At 42.6% G+C, this 17,940-nt stretch overlaps 2 pseudogenes across 1 annotated transcript; one reads left to right on the top strand and one right to left on the bottom strand.

Annotated features, from left to right (window-relative positions):
* Positions 1-608: 608 nt before the first annotated feature.
* LOC110217142 (cathelicidin antimicrobial peptide-like) lies at positions 609-3,915 on the bottom strand (annotated as a pseudogene). The gene is made up of 4 exons (XR_013485883.1): positions 3,637-3,915; positions 1,204-1,315; positions 877-948; positions 609-687 (listed from the first exon to the last, which is right to left on the bottom strand). The product of XR_013485883.1 is annotated as a cathelicidin antimicrobial peptide-like (transcript).
* A 6,216-nt stretch (positions 3,916-10,131) lies between these two features.
* On the top strand, positions 10,132-11,693 carry LOC110217087 (transcriptional enhancer factor TEF-1 pseudogene; annotated as a pseudogene).
* Positions 11,694-17,940: the final 6,247 nt, after the last annotated feature.

The following is a 17,940-nucleotide window of genomic DNA, read 5'->3' as shown; positions in this document are numbered from 1 at the left end:
TTCAGCTTTGCAACTCTAAACCCAGTGCTCCTCCCAGCACAGAAAGCTAAAGCCTCAGGGGCTTCTTCATGTTCATTTTGAAAAGGATAAAATGTCTTCCCAGGATACCCTCCTCCTGTATTTGTGCTCAGGAGATGTAGAGGACAATGAGAAGTCCTTACCCCACACCTTAGAAGCTTCTACTCTCCAGGTGCACCCTGGAACTAGGTCACATTGACTGTGCCCCTGGCATGACCACACCTGAACTCACAGCCCCCTCTTCAGAGTGTCTGGCAGGGACACTGGCTGTGCCCCCAGCCCAGCCCACCGTAGTTCATCTGCCCCATCTCATCACTGAGCTCTTGGGGTTAACAGGATAGTTGCACTGAGTCAGAAGACCTGTTTCAGCTTGGACATTAACTTTAGGTAAGACCACTTCACATCTCTGAGCCTCAGTTTCCTTCTCTATAAATTGGAGGAAGGGGAGTTAGACTAGATAATTTCTAGGGCTTCCTCCAGTTCAAAATTTTCTGACTGATCATCTGGAAACACAGGTCTAGGCCCTTCCTCTCCCATTAGCCTTCTCTGCTTTCCTCTTCCCCTAGGTCTCTGAAGCCAGAGACCCCTCTAGCTCCAGAGCTGGGGTTAGGTGAGGTGGATGGGGGAGAGAAATGCTCCTGCCTCTGTATCTACAGCCCCTCTTGGAACCTGGAAGAAGAAAAGGGAGGCTAGCCTGAGACTAAGGTTGGAGAGAGCAGCATGGTCAAAGTCGGTCCCAAGCCCCTCCAGCTGCAGATCAGTCCCAGCAGCCCCCAAGACAGAAGGCACCATAGATCCCTAGTGGACTCTGCAGGTTTGGGCTCTTCTCCTAGCCCCCACTGAGGATTCAGCACTTACCCCATCACAGGAAATATCAGCAGAGGGCTTAGGAGAATCCAGGGCAATGGCTCCAAGGCATTCTTTCACCACCTGTGAAGGGTTGCAGAGAGAGTTCAGGACTGCCAGTCTGCAACCTCTGCCCCTGACATGCCAGGACTGACAACAGGCTCAAGCTTTGCCCCAAGCCAGCGCACTGGGAGGGTTTTCTGCTGCTCATCTTGGGGGATTCACTTTGCTCAGGGCAGCAGGAAGCAGAGCTCAGCACCCTCCCTGCTCCAAGATGGCAACATCCCCAGAAAGAGACTCATTCAGTCAGTCTCCCTCCCCAGCCCAGGATACGCTCACCCCGTTTTCCTTGAAGTCACATTCATCTGGATTGCGATTTTCAGTATTGGGGCACACGGTCTCTCTGATGGTGAAGCTCAGAAGTCGAGGAGCAAGCAGCAGGATCATTGTTCTGGGAAGGAACGCAGCACAGTCTTTACATCCAGGCATTACCTGAATGTCTGTTTAATGCTAATAGAGACCTCAGACACTCTGTCATCTGACCCCATCAATTTCTACATGAAGAAATAAAGAACTAGGAAAGTTAGGTGACTTGTCCAAGGTCATATTGGCAGTAGGGTCAGAAGAAGGGGGCATCCAGAACAGTCATTCATCCAACCAGTGTCTACTGAATAACTTGAAGGGTTACCCTGAGCTCAGCTTCCACCTTCCCTGTCCTCAGGGGACACCTCAGGCTGGTTGGGAGACAAAAACTCTCAAAATGGAAAAAAACCAATACAAGTTTAAACCTGTTCAGAGCCGCATGAGAGTTCCTGTAAAGATAACAATCCTGGATTTGGAGTCTCAAGCCCTGAATTATATTTGTATTCTGAGTGCTTAACATTGTTCTTGGGACATGGCAAGAGGTTCAATCAATCAATAAAGATTTACTGAGCATCTACTATGTGCCAGGCACTGTGCTAAGCACTGGGGATCCAAAAAGAGGCACAAAGCAGCCCCTGCCCTCAAGGAGCTCACGGTCTAATGGGGGAGGCAACATGCAAACAAACATCTACAAAGCAGGCTATGTACTTTGGCTGAGGGTATTCCTGAAAGAAAGCTTGGACTATCCATGACCAGAGAGAGCTGGCTACTGCTTCGCTTAGTGTTTTCTGCTGCTGTGGGGGCAGATCAGCCTGTGGTCTTCTCTTCATTTGCTGCACTCTGCCTTGGCAGCACGTATATTTGGGCTGCCCCTTCTTGCTTGAGCAGGTGAAGAAGGTGCTTCCACAACTTGTTTGGGTAGCCAGGTCAACAAGCTTAAAGAGTCAACCTCAACTTGGTGGCTGGGAGGCCTGCTCTGTCTGGACCAGGCAGCAACCATTTGAGTGAATAATTGGCTGGAGAGTTTGATTAAATTTTGCAGTCCTCCTGGTGTAAACAGAAGGATAATACCACTAAAACCTGAGGTTTTCTAAACTCCCTTTAAAGGATGAGGTTAATTGAGAGGGCTTATAAAAATGGTACGTTCATATGGAGAAGATGAGGCATGATGAGGGTGAACTGCAATCCAAAGTTACTTTACTCTAAGCCCATGTGTTTGACTCCCATGTCTGTCTGCTTCTCTGAAATTCTTCTAACGTCTATCTAGTTTTCACCACCTCTCAAGTGAGGTGCTGTAGCATTCAAAAATTATGCGCAGGTCATTTTCAGTCTCAAAACCTGAATGTGAACATTTTAAAATTGTTCATGCACATTTAATAGCAGATTATGGTGTGTATTAAGAGAGTGTGACATGCATTGTGATTATGCCTTTTGCTTTAACATTAATATCTATGGAATTTATTTGGCCTAATTGTTAAATAAATGGTTATGTCTGAAAAAAAAGCAATCTATGTGCAGGATAAATAGGAAATCATTAAAACAAGGAAAGCCCTGGATTCAGAAATGCCTTTTCTTCATTCACACTTTCATTTGGTCATTCCCTCATTCCCTGGTCTGTTGCTTGCGGCTATTTACCTTTCATTTCTCTGGACCTTGATTTCCTACTTTGTAAACAAAGGGAGGGAAACTCATTGACATCTAAGGTTGCTTCTGGCTTGACAGCCTAGGATCCTGTGCATTGCTGTAGGCTATGTGGAGAGAGGAAGAGAAATCCCTCTGGCCTGGTGTCACTGATGGGGAGCTTGAGCTCTTCTCTGAGGTGGGAGCAGGATTGGAAAGTGAGGGGGAAGGGAAGGGAATTCAAGGCAGGGGAGTCCTCACAAGGATACTCAGATACACCAGGCATGGATTATCATCCCTGTTTTACAGAGGAGGGAACTCAGAGAGGGAAGATACCTTGCTCAGAGTCAGAAAATTATGTCCAAACTGGAATGAGAACTCAGGTCTTCTGACTCCAGTAACAATAACAATAGCAAACATTTATATAGTGCTACTTTATGTCAGGCACTGTCCTATGTGCATTACAATTTTTATTTCATTCGATCCTCGTAACAACTGTAGGAGGTAGGTGCTATTATTATCCCCACTCCCCAGTGAAGGAAATTGAGGCAAAAAGAGGTTAAATGACTTGCCCAGTCACCCAGTTAGTAAGGGTCTGAGAATGCGTATGAACTTGGTATCCCTGACTTTCAGGGCCAGTGCTCTATCAACTGTAGGAACTAGCTGCCACTCTCTTTCCATTATATCACAATGTTTCCCAGTGAGGAGATCAAGGTTTTCCTGAATGAAAAGGTCATTTTAGTGCACCTTGGCAGATGGAGCCTCCCCGACCCTCTCAATGCTACTCACTTCCCCAGACGGCAGATTCAGGATTGAGAGACGAAAGAGGTTTTCTGATCCTGACTTTGTGTTGTACTCCTGGATTAATTCATTCACCAAATCCTGGTATCTCTGGTCCTGGCATAGACAAGTGGAGTCATCAGGCTGAGCAGCCCCAGCACCAACAGGGCTACCTGCATGGTCCAGCCACTCTGCATCCTCATCCTCTTGGCCCTCAATGCTGTGGCCAGGAAGGAGCTATCTTTTATTCACTGGCTCCTCCCCAGCCTTACACAAGGGCAAGGGATTCCTCCAGCCATTGGGTTCCAACAGTTCCCTGAGGTCTGTGGTTTCCCTCATTCTTTTGTCATTGGTCACCTCTTGTTCCCAGGGCTGGGAGTCCTCTCCTTCAATTTCCTCATAAAGCCCTGGAGTTGACCAAAAGGAAGTGTTGGGGGGAAATGGGAGGTATGGGGAAAAGGTGGAGGAGGAGAGCAGGAAGACTAGGTAGGTTGAGGGTTATGAAGAAATAAATATTTTCCCCATCTCTCTCTGTCTTAACAAAGTCCTGGAGGGCCTACAGATGGGTGGATGGTCCAGTCAACTGGCACGTTGTGTTGCCTTTCCAGTTACTCAAGGTACTTTGCAATAGAGTTAGGTTGCTTATACTTACCTCTGTATAATTCTCTGATACTTCCCAAAATGGTCAGGCCTCAATTCTCCAAAAGCAGAGGGTTCAAGGGTCAACCAGAGATTTTGAATTCCCTCTGTGATTCCTAATTCCCTGTAGTAAAGCCTTCCTTGATAGGCCCCTGCCTCCAGCCCATTCAACTCCACAAATCTTCATGCTGAGAGATCAGCCCTCTAGGCCATCCACGAAACAGAATATCATAACCCAGACAATAGCTTTTCTTCGACCAGAAGAGGTGACTCTAAGCAGAGCCCTGAAAGAGGATAAGGATTCTGAGAGGAAGAGTTAGAGAGAGAGCACATTGGTGACATGGTAGATTCCTGGCCTGTGCAGATCCAAGGAGGTGGAAGTTGTAATTCAGGCCAAAGAACAAGCCATGGTTGGCATAGCAAGGGAGAGACAGAGTGTTAGCAAGTCAGTTACTAACAATTGGTGGGTAGGTAAGGTGGAAGAGGGGAGGATCAACAAAGATTCTGATGTAGGACATGGTACCTTACAGGGAGCAAGGCAGGTATTCTAAAAGGTGGATATGAGGACAGAGAACATTTGAAATATGGTGGATCCCCTCTGCAAAGGCACAGTGGTGGGAGATGATCTGTCAGATACAGAGAATAGCGTAAACTCAGAGAATGAGGTGGCTACTATGGTTAGTTTTCTGATTTCAAAAGAAACATCTGTTTCTGGGAAGTCTTTTTACTGAAAGTGACTTCATAAAGAAGTGTTTGCTGACTGCAGTTTCTGGATTATGTCCTGATAAAAAACAAAAAGTGTTTTTGAGAATATGTTTGTTCCATATGACTCTATGGTAAAGAGGAGCTGATGGTGAACTGATTGTTGACAAGAAGTGTACCTCATCCCATTAGCTAAATGTAAACAATAAGAAAACTTGAAAAATGTGTTAAAATTTGTGCTGTTTAGTAAAATAATTTTTAACATTAATGTGATTTAATAATAAATAAAAAATTTAAGTAATAAATGTAATTAATGGATATTAATTGAAATTTCCCTTTTTTAATATGGTTTATTTGCAGAATAGTTTAATCATTAATTGTACCTTTACTTGGGAAATGAGCTGTTAAAAACATATCTGAGTCCCACAAGAGGTTTAACTCAAAAAAAAGTTTAGCTCATTTAAATTTTGATCCCTACCTACTGCCAAGTTGTACATTTCTGGTCTAAAAGAAAGGCAGTGGGTTTTCTGGGAGCTGGGGGACTTGGGGTTTGAGTCCTATCTCTAACATTCTTTTTTTAAAATAATTTATTTATTTTTAGTTTTCAACATTCACTTCAACAAGTTGTTGAGTTCCAAATTTCTTCCACATCTCTAAAATTAACCTTGGGAGGAGAAACCGAGAATGAAATTGTTGAAAATTATCTGATACATTTGTTTAGGCTAAAATGGATTTAGAGTCAGAATACATGGATTCTAATTCTGGCTCAGCTATTCTATGACCTTGGATAAATCACTTAATTTTCTAGGCCTCAGCTTCCTTTTCTGTAAAATGAAGTCAGGGGGCAGCTAGGTGGCGCAGTGGATAGAGCACTGGCCCTGGATTCAGGAGGACCTGAGTTCAAATCTGGCCTCAGAGACATAACACTTACTAGCTGTGTGACCCTGGGCAAGTCACTTAACCCCATTGCCTAGCCGGGAAAACAAATAAATAAATAAAAATAAAATGAGGTCAGACTAATTGCTTTCTAAGGTCCCTTACAACTATAAATTCTTTGATTTTTAAGGTTCAATCCAAACTTCCCTACCCTTGGAGCCTTGTAAGGGGAATAGATTGTCTTATATACCAATTCACTAAAGATGTTCATGGTTCAGAATTGCTTTGTGTCTGTCTCTAATATCTACATGTTAATAGAGAACTGTAACTCCTAAACCTCAAAGTATGATAAAAGGTGGGAATTTCAGACCCTGAGATAGCAGGGTAAAGGAAGATACTAAGGGGAAGGAAGACATCAGACATTTCCTAGTGACTCTTTGCTGCCTGTTATTTACATGACTTGCTCTGGATGTCCACTGGCAAAGAATGTGAAGCATTTCTTTGAAAATCAACATTCTGCATCAGATTTTAGTCTACTGGAAAGAATGGGTCCAAATTCTGGCCAATGGGATCAGAAGATCTAGGGCTTGAAGAGTCCTCAGAGAACATCTTGTCCAACCTTCTCATTGATCAGAGAAGAAAACCAGAGAAATTGTGACTTGCCTAATGTCACACACTCAATTCAGAAAATCAGTTCCTCTTTGTCAAGAGTCCTAGGGTTTTCCCAGCTAACGAATGTCAGAGCCCTGCTTTATCAAAGGTTAAAAATTCAATTGGCTGGGAACATGAGTAAACAGTGGGGGGGGGAATCAGACTATAGAATCTTAATTTGGTGATAAGATCAAAACATACATCCAGAAGAGGACAACAAAGTCAAAGCTCCTACATCCAAAGCCTCCACAAAAATTATGAATTGGTCTCAGGCCATGGAAGAGCTCAAAAAGGATATTGAAAGGCAAATAAGAGAAGTAGAGGAAAAATTGGGAAGAGAAATGAGAGCAATGTAAGAAAATCATGAAATACGAGTCAACAGCTTGCTAAAGGAGACCCAAAAAAAATATTGAAGAAAATAACACCTTAAAAAATAGACTAGCCCAAATGGCAAAAGAGGTCCAAAAAGCCAATGAGGAAAAGAATATCTTCAAAAGCAGAATTGGCCAAATGGAAAAGGAGGTCCAGAAGATTATTGAAGAAAATAATTCCCTAAAATCAGAATGGAGCAAATGGAAGCTAGTGACTCTATGAGAAATTAAGAAACAATAAAACAAAACAAAAGAATGAAAAAATAGAAGACAATGTGAAATATCTCATTGGAAAAACAACTGACCTGGAAAATAGATCCAGGAGAGATAATTTTAAAATTATTGGACTATCTGAAAGCCATGATCAAAAAAGAGCCTAGACATCATCTTTCAAGAAATTATTAAGGAAAACTGCCCCTGATATTCTAGAACCAGAGGTAAAATAGAAATTGAAAGAATCTAGCACTCACCTCCTGAAAGAGATCCCCAAAGGAAAACTCCTAGGAATATTGTAGCCATATTCCAGAGTTCCCAGGTCAAGGAGAAAATATTCCAAGCAGCCAGAAAGAAACAATTCAGATACTGTGGAAACACAATCAGGATAACACAAGATTTACCAGATTCTACATTAAGGGATCTGAGGGCTTAGAATATAATATTCCAGAGGTCAAAGGAGATAGGATTACAGCCAAGAATCACCTACCCAGCAAAACTGAGTATAATCCTTCAGGGGAAAAAATGGTCATTCAGTGAAATAGAGGACTTTCAAGCATACCTGATGAAAAGACCAGAGCTGAATAGAAAATTTGACTTTCAAACACAAGACTCAGGAGAAGCATGAAGAGGTAAACAGGAAAGAGAAATCATAAGTGATTTATTAAGGTTGAATAGTTTACATTCCTACATGGAAAGATGGTATTTGTAACTTGTCAAACCTTTGCAGTATTAGGGTAGTCAGAGGGAAAAAAATAATATGTATAGATAGATAGCAGATAGATAAATAGGTACATGATAGATAGATAGATATAGAGAAATAGATATGGAGAGATAGACAGCACAGGATGAGTTAAAGATGAATGGGTGATATCTAGAGAATAAAATTAAGGGGTGAAAGAGGATTATACTGGGAGATGGAAAAAGGGAGAGGTAGAATGGGGCAAATTATCTCACATAAAACTGACAAGAAAAGGCTTTTACAGTGGAGGGGAAGTGGGGGAAATGGGGAGAAGAGAGAATGAGTAATCTTATTCTTATTGGTTTGGCTTAAGGAAGGAATAACATACATACTCAATTGGGTATGGAAATCTATCTTACATACAGGAAAATAGAGGGGAAGAGGATAAGAGAGTGGGGGATGACAGAAGGGAGGGCAGATTGTGGGAAGGGATAATCAGAAGCAAACACTTCTAAGGAGAGACAGGGTCAAAAGAGAGAATAGAATAAATGGGGGGGGACAGGATAGGATGAAGGAAAAATACTTAGTTTTTCACAACAAAAAAAAAGAAAGAAGAGAAACTGGGGGACTGACCAGGCTGCTGGAGCCTACTTCCTCTCCCACTTCTAGGAGGTGAACTAGGAGAGGAAGGATGGTAGCTTCCCAGCACCCTGCCACTACACACCATACCCCCTCCACTACCACCCCTCAAACTCAACAAAGCCCTAGTCACATAAGCCCTAGGTAGACTTCTACTTTTCAGCCTTCTCTCTTATTACTCTGCCAAACATGCATCAAAATGGACCGCGTTCTGCCTCCACCCATGCCATTCATACTATGTGTGAATTGAGAAGCCTGCCTCTGACAGGTGTGAGATCTTGGGCAACTGATCTAACTTCTCTGAGCTCAGTTTCCCTCAATCAATAAATTATTTATTCTGGCTAGGCACTGGGCTAGGCAGTGGTCATCCAAGTGTAAAGAATGAAACTCAAAATGAGCTTACATTCTAATGGGAGAGGCAACGAATAAGTGTAGTAATTTATACAGCATAAGCATAGGATGAAGAAATTCAAACACGTACAAAACAGTTAAATACAAGGAAGTTTGGGAATGAGGGTACTATAGACCTGGAGCCAGTGAGACCCAAGGTCAAATCTAGCCTCAGACACTTACTAGCAGTGTGACCCTGGGAAAGTTGCTTAATCTCTGCCTGCCTTAATTTCCTCATCTATAAAATGAAGATAATAATAGCATCTACTTCATTGGGTTGTTATGAGAATCCAATGAGATAATATTTGAGAAGTGTTTTGCAAATCTTAAAGCACTGTATACATGCTATCTGTTATGTTAACTTCATTGTGAAAGGTCTCATGCCTTCAGAATTACTGTGGTCTGGTAGAAAAGCAGGCTGGATTTGGAGTCAGAAGACTCTCATATAATTTTTATGTTTAGAGAAGTAAACTGAGGCCCACTCACCTTCCATGGCTGTCACTGGTCTCATTTATAAAAAGAGAGGGTTGGGTTAGATGACCTTAAAAGTCCCTTCCCCATCTAAATTGAAGATTGTCTACAGTCTATAACAGAAGTGTCAAATGCAGAGTCCAATGCAGCCAACATCTGTGCTGGGGCCACCAGATTAAAATGTAAGTGGTAAACATTTAAGAAAATAAATGAAAATACAAGAGAACATAGTTAATATTATATTTTTTCTAACTCAATATATGGCAGTCAGAGATTCTTATGAAGGCTTAGTGGTCTGTTTCTACTTGAGTTTGACACCACTGATCTATAAAATGAGAGCAAAAAGCATTGTGGTACAATGGAAAGAGTTGAATGGAAAGACTTGAAGTCAGAGGACCTGGATTTTAAACCTGTTTCTATTATTTACTACTTATATTCTTGAGCAAGTCTCTTGGCTTCTCCAACTCTCAGTTTATTCATCTGTAAAAATAATGAGTGGTGGATTTAATGACCTCTGAGGCCTATTTCAGATTTAAATCTGTGCTCCTTTGGGCCAATTCTACCCACCTTTATAATTACATCTCATTCTAGGAGGTAGGTATCTGCTCCTGTGGACTGCTGACAGCCCCGAGCATCTTGAGTTGGCTTGGAGGGAAACAGGTGGAGTACATTGTACAGTAATTGATGAATCTCCTCTTTGGTCCCCTTCCTATCAGGATCTGTAGAGAGAGGAGATTCCTCAAGTGAAATTATTTGGAAAGCCATTGATTAATCCCTGGGAGTGGCCCAGGCCCATCCCCCACTGTCAGAACTTTCTAGGGATATAAATAAGGCCCTAGTGAAAGGAGGGTTATAGGCCAAAGAATCAAAATGGCAGCCTTCAGAATTGTGCTTCCTCTGTTCCTTCTGGGGCTGATTGAGGTGAAAGCTGCTAACAACCAAGGATTGACCTATTATGATGCCCTAACAATGGCTGTCACCTATTTCAACAAAGAGACTGATGAGAAGAATTCCTTCTGGTTTACAGCAGCTGAGCCCCTCGCCTGACTAAGTGAGCACTTGGGAGGAAGAAGAAGAAAAAGGGGAACAGGAGCTAGGAACTGGGCTCTGGCAGAGGGTTCCAGGATCACATGTCTGGAGACAGAAGTAACCTTAAAAAGATTCTTGGGGGAGAGAGTGGTGTGTGGATAGATTTCAGGCAGTCTGTGAATTTGGACAAGAAAAAAAAATGTTCACTGACCTTTGATTTCCTTTGTAATCCTATGTAATTCATTTTGTGCATTGAAAAATGTTATTCTCAGGTCCCACACCCATGAACCCCCCCCACCCCACCCCATCCCATCCCCCCCAGGAGCAGTGACCTCATCTTTGATTTCCTTTTTTTGTTTTTTTCCCCCTCCATAAACCTGAACAATGTGAGTGTCTAGTCATATGCAGGTCTTAGCAAGAAAGAAAATTCGGGAAATTCAAGCTGCCATTAAGGATCAGACAGCAAAGGATAAAACATTGTAGCACATGGTAGCCATGTCATCAGCCCAGATAGTCTCAGTGATGCCCATTCACAACAAGATGGCATGGCCAGGAGTCCCATGCCCCATGTTTCCTGGTGCACCAGGGTTCTGGCCAGGAATTATACAGACAGGTCAGCCAGGATCTTCACAAGATGTCAAGCCCTTTGTGCAGGAGGCCTATCCCATCCAGCCCACAGTCACTGCCCCCATTCCAGGGTTCAAGCCTATATCCGCACCACCACCCTGAGTTCCTGTGTAGCAGGGCCATTCCACTGGGACAACCAAACTTCAACTTGTGGACTTTTCAGCTTTTCTTAAACAGCAGCGAGACCCAGACTCGTACAACAAACATCTCTTTGCACACATTGGCCACTCCAATCATTCTTACAGTGACACATTGCTCGAATCAGTGGACATTCATCAGATTTATGACAAATTTCCTGAGAAGAAAGGTGGCTTAAAGGAATTGTTTGGAAAGGGTCCTCAGAGTGCCTTCTTCCTTGTAAAGTTCTGGGCAGATTTGAACTGCAACATTTAAGATGATGCAGGGCTTTCTATGGGGTAACCAGTGAGTATGAGAGCTCGGAGAACCTGACCATCATCTGTTCTACCAAAGTCTGTTCAGCCGGGAAGCAAGTAGTGGAGAAGGTAAAGACAGAATATGCCAGGTTTGAGATGGCTGATTTGTGCACAGAATAAACCACTCTCCAATGTGTGAATATACAATCACCTTCATCCACAAGCTCAAGCATTTACCAGAGAAGTATATGATGAACAGTATTTTGGAAAACTTTACAATTTTGTTGTTGTTTACAAATAGGGTTACACAAGAAACCCTCCCTGTGCATGGCTTGCGTATTTGAAGTTTCAAATAGTGAATACGGAGCACAGCATCATATTTACAACCTTGTAAAGGACTAAGCACGGTTATTTATATATACATACACACACACACATCATCATGAAACAACAGACTGTAAAACTCAATACTAAGTGGCCGGGACCCTGGTCCAGAGTGGCCCCCAAGGATTTCTAAATCTTATCAGTCACTTTTCATGTGTTCATATATCATTGTAGCTGTGAAATTCTGGTATAATTGTAAAAAAAAAATTCTTTCTAAAATAAAAAAAAGATTCTCAGAAGGAGTCCATAGGCTTCCCCAGACTGTCAAAGGGGTCTGTGAGACACAATTATTGCTCTAGGCTAATCCTCTTTATTTTACACACAAGGAAAGTGAGGCCCAGAGAGCTCAAGTGATGCCTTGTGTCACTCAGATAACTGTCAGAGGTAGGATTTGAACACAGGTCCTCTGATTCCAAAGTCAGTGGCCAATTCCATTGTACTCTACCAAATAGGGCATGGGAAAAGGACAGGAGGCAGAATCCCTGACCTGGGAATAGGAATCACTGCTACTGTCTTCTATAGTGTTTCACTGTTGACAAGTCACCTTTCATTTATTGCTCTCCTAATTCACCCCCTGAGACATGGGCAGTGTACCAGTGCTCATGCAGGTAGTAATGAACACAACCAAGATTTGAACCCAACTCTGCTCCCTACAAATTGGTGATTCACAGAGGCTGGAGCTAGAAGCAACCTGAGACATCTTCTAGTCTGAGGCTTTCCTTTTACAGATGAGAAAGCTGGGGCCAAGACTCTGGCTATACAGATGTTTAGTGGAAGACCCAAGATTTACTTTTGCGTCAGGGCCTAGTGTCCTTTCTGCTGTACACCAGCTGCCTTGTGGATCCAGCTTAATTCAGTGATTGTCCATCTCAGGATGGGAAAGTAGCAAATCATGGAAAGTGGAAGGTGGCTATGGGCCCTACTCCAGTGGCCTGTATTAGCATAATTCCTAATGGCAGATTCTGGTCCTACTCCAGCGCTGATCTGTAACATGTTCTTGGGCAGGTTCTTTTCACTTTTTAAGACACCTTGCCTTCTATTACAACCCGAACAGGTCAAATCAAGAAACATTTACTACTATGTGTCTACTACATGTCAGGCACCACGTTAAGTGCTGGTAGAGATTACAGATAGCTCTCCCTCACCCTAAGTGGCCCTTTAGGTCTACAGACCCCCTCCTTCTGTCTAGGCTATTGCAGCCCCAGGGGCTTAGGGTGGGACAACAGGAGGGGCTTCAATGCCTGGTGACCCTGCCCCAACACACATATACACCCCCAGCCTAAGCAGCTTCAGTGCCTGGAGCACAACTCCCTAGGGGTTACCACCTTCCCAAATGCAACTGGACCCAAATTTACAGAAAGGGAGAACTGTATATATTATGCCCTCCTCCTATTTATAGGCGAGGATGCCAAGACACAGAAAAAAGGAAATGAGGAAAAACCAGTTAGTAAAGTTTCCCACTACTGGAAGTCTTCCAGCAGAGGCAGAATGACCACTGGTCAGGGAGGTTACAGAAGGGATTTCTCTTCAGATTGGCTTAAATGACCTGAGGAGTCTTGTAAATCTATTTCTGTGACTTGTTGATGGTCTTAAAAACATGAAGTGACAGAGATTGGAACCCTGATCCTGTAATTCACACTTTAGTGAGCTTCTCAATAGAGCAGACTCCATCACTACCCCTTCCCTACTGTACTGTAGTGAGGATGAAAGGAACTTGTAAATAGGCTATAAATGCCTTGAATTGTTCTTCTCTTGGTGTCTAGAAAAACACATCCCGAGAGCCTTACCATATAATTTTCACTGCCAAAGAGACTGACTGCCTGATGATAGAAAATATCACCCCTGTCATATATGCCTTCAAAAAAACATAGGGTAAGCGCCACATTTCTCCTCCATCCTTTGAAGCCCCCTGTCTGCTCTCCCTACCCTCCCTCCAAACTCATCTCTCTTCCTCTCCCTAATCCATACTCCTTCCTTCTCTCTCTTTCTCTCTCTCTCTCTCCTCCTCCTCCTCCTCCCTGCCTCCCCTCCCATCTCATTCTGATTCCTTCTGTCTCTTCCTGTCTGTCTCAGTCTGTCCCCTCTCTCTGCCCTCTTCCCTCTTCCCTTCTGCCTCTCATTTCTCCTCTTTTCTTCTATCCATCTTCTATTTTAGCATTTAGTCATTTAACTTTTTCTAGGCCCTCAGTTTCCTCATCTGTCAAATAAAGTGGTTGGACCAGATAATTTCTTGCACCAAATCTCATAAGTAGTAAGTAACCAGGATGGGGAAGGGCCGGATGAATGCTACAGATAAAATAGACAGGAGTCCAAAGAAGGAAAACTGAGGTGTGGGCTGGAAGGTTTGGGGAAGGAGCAAGATTGAAACTGTGTCTTGAGGTATAGAGTACAACCCAGTAAAACAAACATTTGTTAAACACCTGCTGCATATAGAATGCAGTGTAAAGCACTGGAGTTAGAAAATGTAGATTAGACACAGTCCCTGGTCTCATGGATCTTACACTTCAGAAGGGGGACAAAAACACAAGATTATATAAGTGCATTAGAAAGGGGCGATACCTAGTCCCTAAAACAACTCTTTTTGTGGTGGCAAAGAATTGGAAATTGAGGGGATGTCCATCAATTGGGGAATGGCTGAACAAGTTGTGGCATAAAAATGTAATGGAAGACTACTGTGATATAAGAATGCTGAGCAAGATGGTTTCAGAAAAACCTGGGAAGACTTATATGAACTGATGAAAAGTGAAGTGAGCACAGCCAGGAGAACATTGTACACAGTAACAGCAATAATGTAGAATGATCAACTGTGAATGACTTAGCCATTCTCATCAATACAATTATCCAAAACAGTTCTGCAGGATTTATGATGAAAAATGCTATCTACCTCCAGAGAAAGAACTGAGGAGTCTGAATGCAGATCAAACATAGTTTTTAAAATTTATTTTTCTTGAGTGGTTTTTTTTTTGGTCTGTGTTTTCTTTTCCAACATGGCTAACATATAAATAAGTTTTGCATGATTTCACATGTATAATCTATATCAAATTGCCTTTCTTCTCAAGGAGGGGGTAGAAAAGAGAGGTAGAGACAGAATTTGGAGATCGAATTTTTAAAAACAAATGTTAAAATAATTTTTTACACATAATTGAGAAAAAATAATATAAGAGAGAGTCAGAGAGTACACTATCCCAGGAAAGGCAGAATCTTTAGAGTTCCAATACCACAAATTCCTAAATTCCAACTATAGGCTCACCAAAGAGTAATTTCCACAGAAAGGCACGAGAATGTATCACAAAGAACATTGGTCTGGGAGTCAAAAGACCTGTGTTCAAGTCCTACTTCAGATGCTTATTAGCTGTGTGACTCTAAACAGGTCACTTCCTCCTCTGAGCTAGTTTCCTCATCTGGGAAATAGAGACAATAATATTTGTACTAACTACCTCACTAGGATTGCCAAACTAGGAAAATGGGGATTTTTGCCACTATTCCCCAAATGTTAATCTTCTCTATTCTTTATCCTGCAGCCTGTCCAAGTCAAAAGAAGGGTCTCTAAAATACTGGGAAAGATTGTCAAAAAACTTGCAAAGGAGGCAAATAAAGAGGGTATTTCTGAAGCTCTTCAAGAGAACCCTTCAACTACTTCCAAGATTAAACAGTAGGTAGCACTGGGCCTGAAGTCACAAAGACCTGAGCTCAAATAAGGCCTCAAACACTTCCTAACTGTGCAGTCCTGGACAAGTCATTCATCCTCAAGTCAGTTTCCCCCAATGTAAAACATGAACACTTACCTCCCAGGATTGTTGTGAGGATCCAGGGAGATACCACCTGTAAAGAACCAGCACATATGTAATTGGTGCTGGATAAATGCTGATAGCCTTTGTTCCCTTTATGTGTAAATAAAGACTTCATTTCACAACCCAGCCTGGTTTTAGCCTTATTTTCATTGGCCCTTTGAAAACAAAGTCACATCATCTTCTTTGTCCTTTCTGAAGTGCCTTCACCTGATCTCACTTGATCCTTTCCATGAGTTCAGAGGAGGATAAGCAAGAAGGTGAGGGAGGTAGAGACCAGGCCAAATGAGGAATAGCTGAAAGAACTGAGGAAGGGAAAGCTTGCTGGGCATGGGATCCCTGTCTTCAATTATCTGAAGGGTTGTCAGGTGGGAAAGGGGACTGGACTTGCTTCCTTGGCTCCCAGAGTCAATGAGGAGAAGTTATAGAGAGGCAGATCTAGGCTAGATGGAAAGACAAGCCTTCTGGAAACTAGAACTATCTCAAAGTAGCATTGGTCACCTTATAGGTAAGGAGTCCCCCATCAATGGAGGTTTTCAAAAGGAGGTTGGATGCCGGCTTGTCAGCAGGGGTTGTAAAGGTGGATGTCTGTGAGAGTATAGATTAGACTAGATAATCTATGAGGTCCTCTGCAAGTAGTCAGAGCAGATTATTGTCCCATTTTACAGATGAAACAGGCAAGTCCTGGAGAACTTTTCATAAGCAATTTATTTCACCAAAGTAGATGAGGACTTTCCATAATACTGTCAGTACTATACTCCATAATATATAGCACATAATGCATGAGTACTATGCTCTAAGTTGGGAGGGGGCAGCAAGATGGTAGAGGAGAGGCAACAACCCAAATGAACTCCCCCAACATTTGCCCACAAACAAATTTAAAATAACACCTTAAATCAGATTCTGGAGAGGCAGAGTCAACAAAAGATCAGGGTGTGACTTTTTCTAGTCTAAGAGAACTTGGGGTCGACAGGAGAAATCTGTGGCATCAGGGTAAGGGCCTGTCCAGAGCACATGCAGCAGCAACACCAGCTATGGGCCTTGGAGGTGTCTGGCACCTCACCAGCAGCAGCTTCAGAAGGTCTCGGCCCAGAGACAGTGAGGGGATTGGACAACTGGTCAGAAAGAGATCACAGGACCCTGTGCTGGCACTAGGGTCCAACTGGTTCTGACTGGCAACTGAATTGCCCATGCCCAGTTCTGGGTCACAGTCCCAGGGCAGAGAGGGGTGCTAGTACTTGCAGCTGTAGGAGAGCAGGGGCCTTTCCTTGGTAAAGACCAGACTGTAGACCGGGAGAACAGTGACCATACCTCTTCCCAGATCACACAACCTTGAATTCACCAAAAACTTGAAGCTGAATAGAAAATTTGACATTCAAATACAAGACTCAAAAGAAGCATTCAAAAGGGAAATATGAAAGAGAAATCATAAGGTACTCAATAAGATTAACTATGTGAGAAGATTATATATATTGTCTAAAGACTTTATACTATTAGTGCAGTTAGAAGGATTTTCTATAGACAGCTAGGTGCTACAGTGGATAGAATGCTGGGCCTGGAGTCAGGGAGACTCACCTTCCTGAGCTCAAATTTGGCCTAGCTGAGTGACCCTGGGCAAGTCACTTAACTCCATTTCCCTCAATTTCCACATCTGTAAAATGAGCTGGAGAAGGAAAAGGCAAACCACTCAAGTATGTTTCCCAAGAAAACCCTACATGGGGTCATGAAGAGTCGGATACAACTGAAAGGACTAAACAACAATATAGACAGAGAATATTAGTGTCTGTCGATCATGTTGGGGTGATCTCCAAAAAAATTTAAAGGGTGAGAAAGACAGATGCCCTAGGAGAAAGGGGAAAGTGAAGGCAGAATTGGAGAAATTATCTCACAGGAAGAGCTTTTACAGTACAGGGGGAAAGGGGGAAGCTGGTAGGCAACACTTGAATTTCACTCTCATTGGAATTGCTTCATAAAGAGAAGTGTGTATGCATGTGTGAGTATACACACACACACACACACACACACACACACACACACATATATACACATATATACATATATACTCACTCAGTTGAGTATAGCAGTTTCTCTTACCCAACAGGATAAAGGGGAAGGGAATAAGCAAAAAGGGGAAGGGGTGTTAAAAGAGAGGGTGGATTAAGGTAATCAGAAGTCAGAAGGTACACAGACTTTTCAGGAGGGACAGAGTAAAAAGAAAAATGGAAAGATAAACAGAAGAAAAGAGGATGAAGAGAAATACACAGTTATTAATCATAATTGTGGATGTGAATGGTAAGAAGTCACCCATAAAACAGAAGTGATAGTAGAATGGAATGGAAACCAGAAATCAGCACTGGGTTCTTTATGAGAGGCTCACTTGAAACTGAAAGACACATACACAGAGTTAATGTAAGAGACTGGAAAAGAATATGTTATCCTTTATCAGAAATGAAAAAGGCAGGGGTAGCAATCATGAT

This window comes from Phascolarctos cinereus, unplaced genomic scaffold (genome assembly GCF_003287225.1).
Source record: "Phascolarctos cinereus isolate Bilbo 61053 unplaced genomic scaffold, phaCin_HiC Scaffold_4;HRSCAF=312, whole genome shotgun sequence".
Lineage (NCBI taxonomy): Eukaryota > Metazoa > Chordata > Mammalia > Diprotodontia > Phascolarctidae > Phascolarctos > Phascolarctos cinereus.
The sequence above is the reverse complement of the archived record's forward strand: the minus strand, read 5'-3'. Positions and strand labels throughout refer to the sequence as shown.